The 9032-nt window shown below is 41.7% G+C and overlaps 1 long non-coding RNA gene across 1 annotated transcript; it reads right to left on the reverse strand.

The window, feature by feature from the left end:
* Positions 1 to 831: 831 nt before the first annotated feature.
* LOC128313189 (uncharacterized) lies at positions 832 to 5839 on the reverse strand. Its single transcript, XR_008293497.1, has 3 exons — positions 5695 to 5839; positions 3354 to 3430; positions 832 to 1909 (listed from the first exon to the last, which is right to left on the reverse strand). It is a non-coding gene; the product is annotated as an uncharacterized LOC128313189 (long non-coding RNA).
* Between the last annotated feature and the right edge of the window lie 3193 nt (positions 5840 to 9032).

A 9032-nucleotide genomic window follows, 5' to 3' on the forward strand; every position in this document is an offset into this window, starting at 1 on the left:
GTTTTTTATCATGTTATCCAAATTTCATTGTTGCTTATATTTTGTGTGCATATTTCAAAAGTTTCTGAAAGGACTATATTCTGTCTCATAAAATTGTAGCTTTGCTCTTTCCCGTATGCTTTCAATGTTTGCTTTATTTCAAGGATATAAAATTGCTGTGGCGTACCTAGCACTTAAAATGAGATCTCTTGTCTAATACGAGATAGGAAGAGAGCTTAAACTTATGGTCATGAAACGGCAGGAGAAAACGGCAGCACAGTGAGCGATATATCTACTAGAATGTATATCCTGTGTCTTTGAGTTTATAAAAGATGTAACAGACTAGCCTAGAGTCACATTCTGGGCGTAGAGCACAACATTAATGCTGAAAACCGTTTCGAAATAATATAAAGTCATATAGCTAAAATGTATAATCATTTGGAGGGGGAGTTAATTTGGGGGTATCAGGAGAGAGGAAACATGATTAACTTTCGCATTTAGTCATCTAGAACTTGAAGAATAAGTTCTCGAAAAAAGTAAAGAGTTTGTTTGGAGTCACGGAGAAACAGGATGTGATGGTCACAGTCAGAAAGAAAGAATAAAGGAGGATAGAAGACAGAGTAAAGTGTTTTTGTTTAACACGGTCCCCATGTGGGTCACTATCCAAGCAGAATCCCAATCCAAGGAACATGGTCCAGAAATTCAAATAGTTAATTGAAATTGATTCAATTTCTCTATTTTATATAAATCTCAACCATTTAGCTAGTTTTTTAAAAAGTATGCTGAATAGAAGGGAGAGCGAAAGAAATCCTAACATTTCAGACTAAGGTTAGGAAAAGCATCTGCGGGAGGTTTTAGAATGTTGAACGTGGTTCTGAATCATCACAGACACGGACGAGGAAACTAGGCTTCTTCTGAAGTACTATTTTAAAATGGCCATGGATGAAAATTAATTCCCAGTCATATCAGAATACACTTTCCACCTCTAGGCTCCAAATCAACTCTTTAAAAAAAAAAAGAAAAAACAAAAAACTTTCTTGCATCGTTTATGTATTGAAGAAAAAGAAATAGTTAAAAAGCCATTGCGATAGCAAGCGTTATCAGTGAAGTGATTCTGATAGATACAGGATAAGCGCCACGAATGCGAATTATTTTCCTTGTTTGATGACTTGATCTTGACTTTGTTCACCCTTGGGTACTGTTGAGATGTTTAATACTAGTAGAGACAAGATAAGAAAAGCCCTTTCTACGTACTCACAGTCCAAATAGGCGAAGATGCATTTGCAAAATTAATTTCATGATGAAAAAGTGCCAAATAATACAGGCAGTCCGTGTCAGCTGTATCACGACCATGCTGAAGTCATTTTGTTTGCTCAGTCCTGGGAGAGCAGGAATCTTTCCCCACTGAAGAAAGTGAAGATGTACGAGGCACTGTTTGTGAAAGCCAGATGGTGTGTGGTTCGTTTTAAAAGGCTGGGAATATCACCATCTTCTGCAGGATGAAAGTGAATAAAGGCCACACATATTTCTTCAAAAGCTAAATGCTCTCCCTTTTTCCAATTTGATTTTCTCCACCAGAAGCTTTTTGTCTTCTGCCAAGTTCCAGAAGTCTTGGAAGGAGAAAAAACCTACGAAGTCGCAGTAGTCGCTGCAAACAGGCTGGTCAGCTGGACGGTGGCATCTGTGGCCGACGTGGCTGTAAATTCCTGGCTGGAAAAATAAATAATTGGGTCGCTCCACCACTGACGTATTGCTTCCAAGATTGTTTGCTTCATTATAATTCACTTCTGTAAGGTTTTTTTTTTAATTGCGATTTTCCTTATAGAAATCTCTTATGTTTTACTGCTTCGATGATGAGCGGAGATTAGCTTTGCATTTGCAGAATTAAATGACTTTCCCAAAGTATTTCTTAATTTTCATGCAGATGCCACTGAAAATTCCGAGAGAGTGAAAAGTTGTTAGCTGCACTTTAAATACCAGAAAATCTCTGTGTGGGAAGGAGAAGGGAAGAGGGTGAAATTACTTTTATTTTAAAGTTGAACATAGGGGTATTCACTTTGCAGAATACACATCTGGGGAATAAGTACCCGAGGGGAAAACACTTTCTTAGTTCAAGTCTTGAACATTTTTAGTGTCAAATGTTTGGATCAATATCATCTACCAAGGAAAAACAAAAGGAATTAAAAATGAAGTGTGATCGGCTACAGTACAATGAGAATAGGGTCCAGGGCCCATCCCAAGCTTGTTTCGGAGAATGAGACCCCCCAACAATATTATGAATGAGTTGAGATCTATTACAGCAGTACCCTCTCTGATGTCCTTCTAATTCTGTAGTCTGTTCCCCTCTCTAAAACAGCATAGTCCGGGAATTACACAATGTTTTACCTTAATAGGATTCTTTTGTTGAACAGGAACATCGGCTCTTAGGTTCTATACCTGCAACCTGTGAATGAAACTGATGAACGAGGGGTGCTTGGGTGGTTCAGTCGGCTCAGGTCATGATCTCATAGTTTATGAGTTCGAGCCCCGCTTTGGGCTCTCTGCTGTCAGTGCGGAGCCTGCTTCAATAAAAGGTTTAATTGTGTGCACACAAGAGCCAACAGAAGATACAGCCGGTGGCTAAATGGTTAAAGTTAAAGGTTTATATACCAAACTTAAGGTTTATGACCTTATATACAAAGGTTTATATACCAAACTTGGGTAGGAATGGCTTCTAAGGGAAGAACGAAGAGGTGTCTTTAGGAAAAATGGGTTTTTTGGAGCACAAATGGGAGAAAAGAAAGCTCTTGGTAATGTCTGACTGTAGAGATATGAGTAGTCTTTCCGTTTTCTTCTGGGTCATAAAACTCCCCCCAGAGAGGGGACTTATGGCCGTTTGACTCTAGGTTTCTCTTTGGAGTAGAATTCCCAAAGAGGGAATTTAAGACCGTCCTCATTTCTTGGAAGTGTCTGTTTTTAGTCAGATAAGGGACGCTCCGGAAAGACTTCTTTCTCCATATGTTGAATTTCCTCCAGTGTCTTGAGCTCAAAATAATCCTTATGTCAACTCTGGAGTTCCAAGTGAGTGGCCACACTTTGAGGAATTCAGGTTTCCAAAACTGGCACTTCAGATGTGCTAAATAAAGCCAGTCTAGGATCAGTTAGTCCATAAAATACAAAGAGGAAGAAAAATGGAGAAGTTTTTCTTAATCCCCTTAAGCCTGAAAAAACTCCCCTCTAGTATCTCCCTACACGAATTGGCTACCTACCTTAAATGGCAAGAAGAAACTAAATTTTTCCAAGTAAATTATCCACATAAATGGTTATCTAATTCAGTAGCGAGTTCTGAATAACTGAAATGTTTTTAAATATTTGGTCAGTCAGCTAATACTTACGAAAGATAGATGATTGGCACATTATCACTTCCAAGTTTGATTGAGCCTCTTGTCATTTGATATTGTCTGGAAACCATCTAGATCAATAACAAACATGAGCAACGTGAGCCTTAATTCAATGATTTGCTTCATAGCGAGCATGTAATTATTGTGTGCATTTGACTTTTAGCTACATTTTTGCCTCTTATGTGGGAAAATGAATAGATTCACTGTTCATACCATAATAAAGGAACGTCAGAGTTTTGAAGTGTGAATTGTATTCATAATTCAGGTTGGACTTACGTATTAGAGATCATACTTCTAAACCATAATGAAAATCAGTGGCAGAATGAATCAATATATAAAATTATCTTTACCCGTACTGGAGAAACAAATCCAAAAGGTAAAGTAAAATCAAATTCTACTGGCATCTCTTACATTTACAGAGCAGAATTAGTGGCTTTAGATTTTGTGGGCTTTTTAAAATACTTATTTATCAAAATAAGGTTGGCAATAATGTCAGAATAAGTGAACTTTATTTTCTTTTCCTTCATTAAGGCTTCATGTTATTCTATGCTGGAAGAATCAACAGCGTGAGGATCTTTAAATGTCTTGCACTGCTGTGTTCTCAAGTCTTTATGCTTTCATGTTCTCAAGTGATTTCCTGGATGGGAAATTAAACACCCGCTTATCCGTCTTCATATTTAGTTAAAAAAGAACAGTGTGTGTAATTATTCTGGACTTTTTCCCTAAAGATGTCCCGTGTCAGGTATATCCGGTGTTCTGGAGTCAAATGGGCAAAGCGTCTAATGTAGAGTATTTTAAGTTTGATCCAGATGCTGGAATCCAGCAACACCAAACCACCTGCTGTCTACATGATGTAGGCTGCATGAGGGGGAGGAGTCCACGTGGAACCATATTGCCCATACCCAGCGTATCATCCTGCTGAAGCACATTTTATCCCCTCCCCTCTTTCGTTTGAAATTAATTATGAGAGTTATAGGAGAAAAAACAAAAAAACATGACCTGGGACTAGATGAAAGGAAGTCATGGTGCTGAAATAGCGTCAACTTATCATATTCTCTTCTCAGGAAGGAAAGTATAGAAGGAGCATAATATTGAAGAAGCCAGTATTTATAAGGGTGATATTGATAAATTTCAAACAACAGTATGATTTGTTTTCCCTTGAAGTTTTGAATTGTTATTGACAGTATCTACGTATTGCGTTTCCTTTCCCTGGGATGTATTTTTATTTAAAATGGATAAGGCAAGAGTGATTGAAGAACAGAATGTGTTAGCGACATGTTTCTGATTCTTTCACATCTGGGGCCTTGCTGACCCTAGAGAGATTGCCCCTCACAGGACTAGTCAATTCCTAGAGAGAGTAGGACCCCTCTAGGAGGAGTGTTCCCTTCAGACAACCAGTCCAGAGCCAACTGCCAGAGCTCTCACACCCTGGACCAATGTGCACCTGCCTTAGTTAGCCCAGGGCCAGGTACCAGTCCTCTGTGCCTCAGAAGCCGCTGAAATTATTCTGAGTAGCCGATCCTAAACCTGCTTTCCTGTTCCTCCCTGCAGAAAGCACATTAAAGCCTCTCGCCGCATTTTTCCTTCATTGCCTCTACTCCCTGGGGGACTCTGGTATTCTCCGTGTGCCCCCCTCCACTCCCCAGCCCACCTCCATCCCCCCCAGCCCCCCTACCCTGGTATGGCATGCCCCCTCCTCTTGGCACCTGTGAGCAACACACAGTCTTTTTTCTGGGGTGGTCACTCCTGCTCTGTTGGCTTCACCATGTATGAAAAATAATATTTTCAAATAATAATATTTGAAACAATTTTAAGAGATAGACGGTGTCACTGTTAATTTTGAGGCGAGGAAACTAAGCACCCAAGACTTTAAGGTGTCCAGTGTGAATCAGCAAATTAAGTAATGAAGCTACGATTGATTGAGCAGAGTTTGCTCATTTTAAAACAGGCACCTAGCGGACACCTGGGCGGCTCAGTCGGTTAAGCATCTGACTCCTGATTTCAGCTCCGGTCACGATCTCAGGGTTTCTGGGATTGCGCCCCACATCGGCTCCGCGCTGGCAGTGTGGAGCCTGCTAGGGATTTTCTCTTCTTTGCCCCTCCTCCGTGCTTTCTCTCTCTCTCAAAATAAATAAACTTAAGATAAAACAGGCACCTGGAGCAGATTTCATCACTTTTTTTCTCCTCTTTGAGCTTTATTGCCTCCTATCCAGCTGAGAAGACACCCCTGCTGTTGCTAGCTAGTACCTTCTCAGATCTCCTCCCAGAATTATATAGCCTCTGATACTATTTTCTTGGTTGATTATCCTTGTGGGATGGAGGGGATAGTAAGTACCTGGAAGGCTACGTATTTCTGAGGGCAGAGGGCTTTGACTTCGGAGAGGATAGGCAGATAGATGTCCCAGAATCTCATCTATAAACTGAAGAAATCTCCCAGCTAACTGCTTCCCGAAGCATGCTGGCGTTCTGAAGGGGTAAATGGCACCTCATTTCTTCCCCTCCTGAGTCTGGAGCTGGTCAAAAGATAGAAACGGAAGTCAGACAGCCGGAGACCAAAATAGGTGCTTTTACTACTGATACAAACTTGCTAGATCCAACTGTCCCAGCTCTCACCCAAGGGGCTTCTTCGCAGTTCCTTCATAATTGGGTGAAGTGATCCAACTTGCCACGGGTGGCAGGACAGCATTAGACGTGGCCCTGATGAACCGAGGACGGTCCTCTCCGCCGACTGGACGGGTTCCACACGCCCGGTTCTGCCTCAGAACTTTACCTGATTTGACAGGAGAGCTCGAGGAAAAGGGAGGAGAGGCCCCTGCTGTCACTGGTTTCAGCCGAACGCTTTTCGGGGCGCTGTCATAGAGCCAGTGGAATGCTGGCTTCTCCGATAAATAGTCATATGACTTTGGGAAACCATTCAGCTCCTCTGTTTCTCAGGTTTCCCACCTGGAAAGGGCTCATTTATAATAAGCACTCGTAGGACTTGGGATTACTAACTGGTAGAATATTTGCTCAGTGACCAGTACGTACATAGTAGCTACTCTCATAATTATTTTTCAGGCTGTTTTGAGAATTAAGTTCCATTCTGTGACCCAGTGATTGTAAACTGAGAAACAGACTAAGGCTTCTCTTGTGAAATTGTTTTTTGTTTTTGTTTTTTTTTAATATTTGTTTATGTTCATAGAGGGGGAGCGTAAATTTACTAAGACTGTGAATAATAGACAAGAGTAAAGGCCGGTCCATCCCGTCATGTGAGGCACTCCCGAGAAGGAAACGGACTCGTTTATGCTCATAGGCTTAATTGTGTGTATCCATTTATACAAATAGGCTGGGCAGTCTTTACTGGGAGTTTTACTGTATGTTCACCATCATATATTTTGGCAGTCCACATTTATGAAAGGCTTTGTACGCATGAGGTAATAGTTCTCAAGGCTTTTTTGTTTACTTCTACTCACACAGAGAGTAATTTTAGAGCCCATGCTGTGGGCCCAGCCCTGTGCTGAGGGGTCTCATTCAGCCATTTCTGTGATCTCAGGGAGTTGGCGGCCATGTGTACTTAACACGGAGCTTCCTGTTAGCCGAGGGACTTGCCTGATCATATGGCCTAGCAGTGGCCTTGAGAACGGAAACCCGGCCTTGACCTGCTCCAAAGCCAAGACCCAGCCCTCCGCTCGGTTTCAGAGTCGGGTGCCACTCCTCCTCTTAGCCTTCCTTAGGGGCTTCTGTCAAGCAATGTTTATTCATGTGAGTGAGGTCTGTCTCGTGACCTGTAGTTAGATTTCCATTGCATTTATTTTCAACAGATGTGAGACCAAGTGAAGCCTCGTTTCTAGGGACTGGATCCTAGCGATCTTACAAATCAGAGTTTCAAAAAAGTGCCACTTCATCAGTTCTGCCTTTAGGAAGCTTGCCTTTCACACTGAAAGATACTTCTTAAGTTGGAAGAAAAGGAATTTGTGGTTTCTCTTTGGTGCAAAGCTCCCGTGATGGCATAAATCAACCGTACGGTGACTTCTTTGGGGGAATTCTCTAAAGAAGCTAAGCAGATGGCAACTTTAATTGGTCAGAGAAGCATCACTATTTATTGATACAATTTAATTTATTCCTCTATAAATCATCTTTTTAGAAATCTAAGGGAAAAGAGATGCCCAGATATTCTAATTCACTAAAAACACTTGTTAGAGCACCTTGGCTGTGGTGTTACGGACCAGATTTCCAATCCTATTTGAAATTCTCGTTGACTCTAGCTTGGTTGTGGTTTCCACGCTGAGTGAAACACTGGAACATGCGCTCCTCATAGGTTTAAGAGCAAACGTGTAGCCAGCCTCACGTGTCTCACATTTTACCTTATGAAGAAGAAGAAAAAGTAAGATGTGCCATCACCGTCATCCCTCCTGCCGCCTGCCATCATTGTAGACTCACGTAGCAGATTGATCATATTCTCATTGGACATAGGGTATTCGTCACCTGGACCTCCCTAGCAACTCTCACCATCCTCCCTGTGGCTGCCCTGGGTTAAGGTGGATGCTTATGCATAGGCCTGCCTGTGCATGCAGATGCGTGTATCATTAATGCATCTAGGCACACAAAGTAATTTTCAGGGTTTAAGGCTGGCTCTGATTTTTCAAACATTTCTTTGCAGAGAAAGACATCAGAAAACACCAAAAGATGCACATACTTAAATATCGAAGGTGCCATTCCGCCACATTCTGAGCTCCCAAACATCTTGGCTATAGAAATATAAAATGCCACGGCAGAGAGCAAGCTGGATCCCTGTGGCATCTTGGAGAAGTTAGAGCCATGTAAAGGGGTTAAAGAAGCTTGAGTTTGAATCCTGTGCCGTTGATTATTTATTGATAGGTACTGTCATTTTTATTATTAGTAGCTCTCCATCACTTCCTATCTCTGCCGCGTGGTAGCTAATACTTGAAATAGGAGTAGGAAAAATAATGAAAACGGATAATATTTCTTCGTCACTAATTAGGTGTCATGTCCTTCTTTGGCACCTTATGTACATTATCTCCCTTCGTCCCCAAAACCACCTTATAAAAAGGGACTTGCTTTCCAGATTAAGAAGCTAAAGTTTAAAGGGATGCCATGCTCACTGTCACTTAGATAAGAAGTGGCAAGTTCCAGGGGTTGAGTGTTGGTGTGTTTGATATCCAAGTCCATACTCTTCACTACTCGCTTGGTCGCTGCATTTCCTGAGTCTCAATTTATCCAACCAAAAGACAGAGATATGATGTATTAACAGAAGGATTAAAGACAATGAACAGAACTGAAGCGCCGAGGACAGTGTTTGGGGCACAAGACAACTCAGGTCCTGTTAGGTCACATTTTTGTTCATTTAGAAATGGATATCGCTGCAAGTGACAGAAGACCTGAATATGATCCACTAAGCAAATCGAGGTTTACTTTTCTCCTGCAACGGAAAGCTCCAGGGGGAAGTGGCTATTGGAGTTAGTTCAACTGTTGGATCGCGTAAACGCTGACACTCGTCGGATTTGTTTGGTGTTGTGTTGTTTGTAGAGTAGATGCTCCCTCACTGCAGATCCTCTGTCTGCCTTCTCCGATGAAAGGAAAAGGGACAGGGACACCAGCCTCAGCTCTCCCTCTTAACAGGAAGATGGGTCATTGGTGTCTACCCTGTGGGGAAGAACTGGGCTTGTGGCTGCT

Source organism: Acinonyx jubatus, chromosome E2 (genome assembly GCF_027475565.1).
Source record: "Acinonyx jubatus isolate Ajub_Pintada_27869175 chromosome E2, VMU_Ajub_asm_v1.0, whole genome shotgun sequence".
In the NCBI taxonomy this organism is placed as follows: Eukaryota; Metazoa; Chordata; class Mammalia; order Carnivora; family Felidae; genus Acinonyx; species Acinonyx jubatus.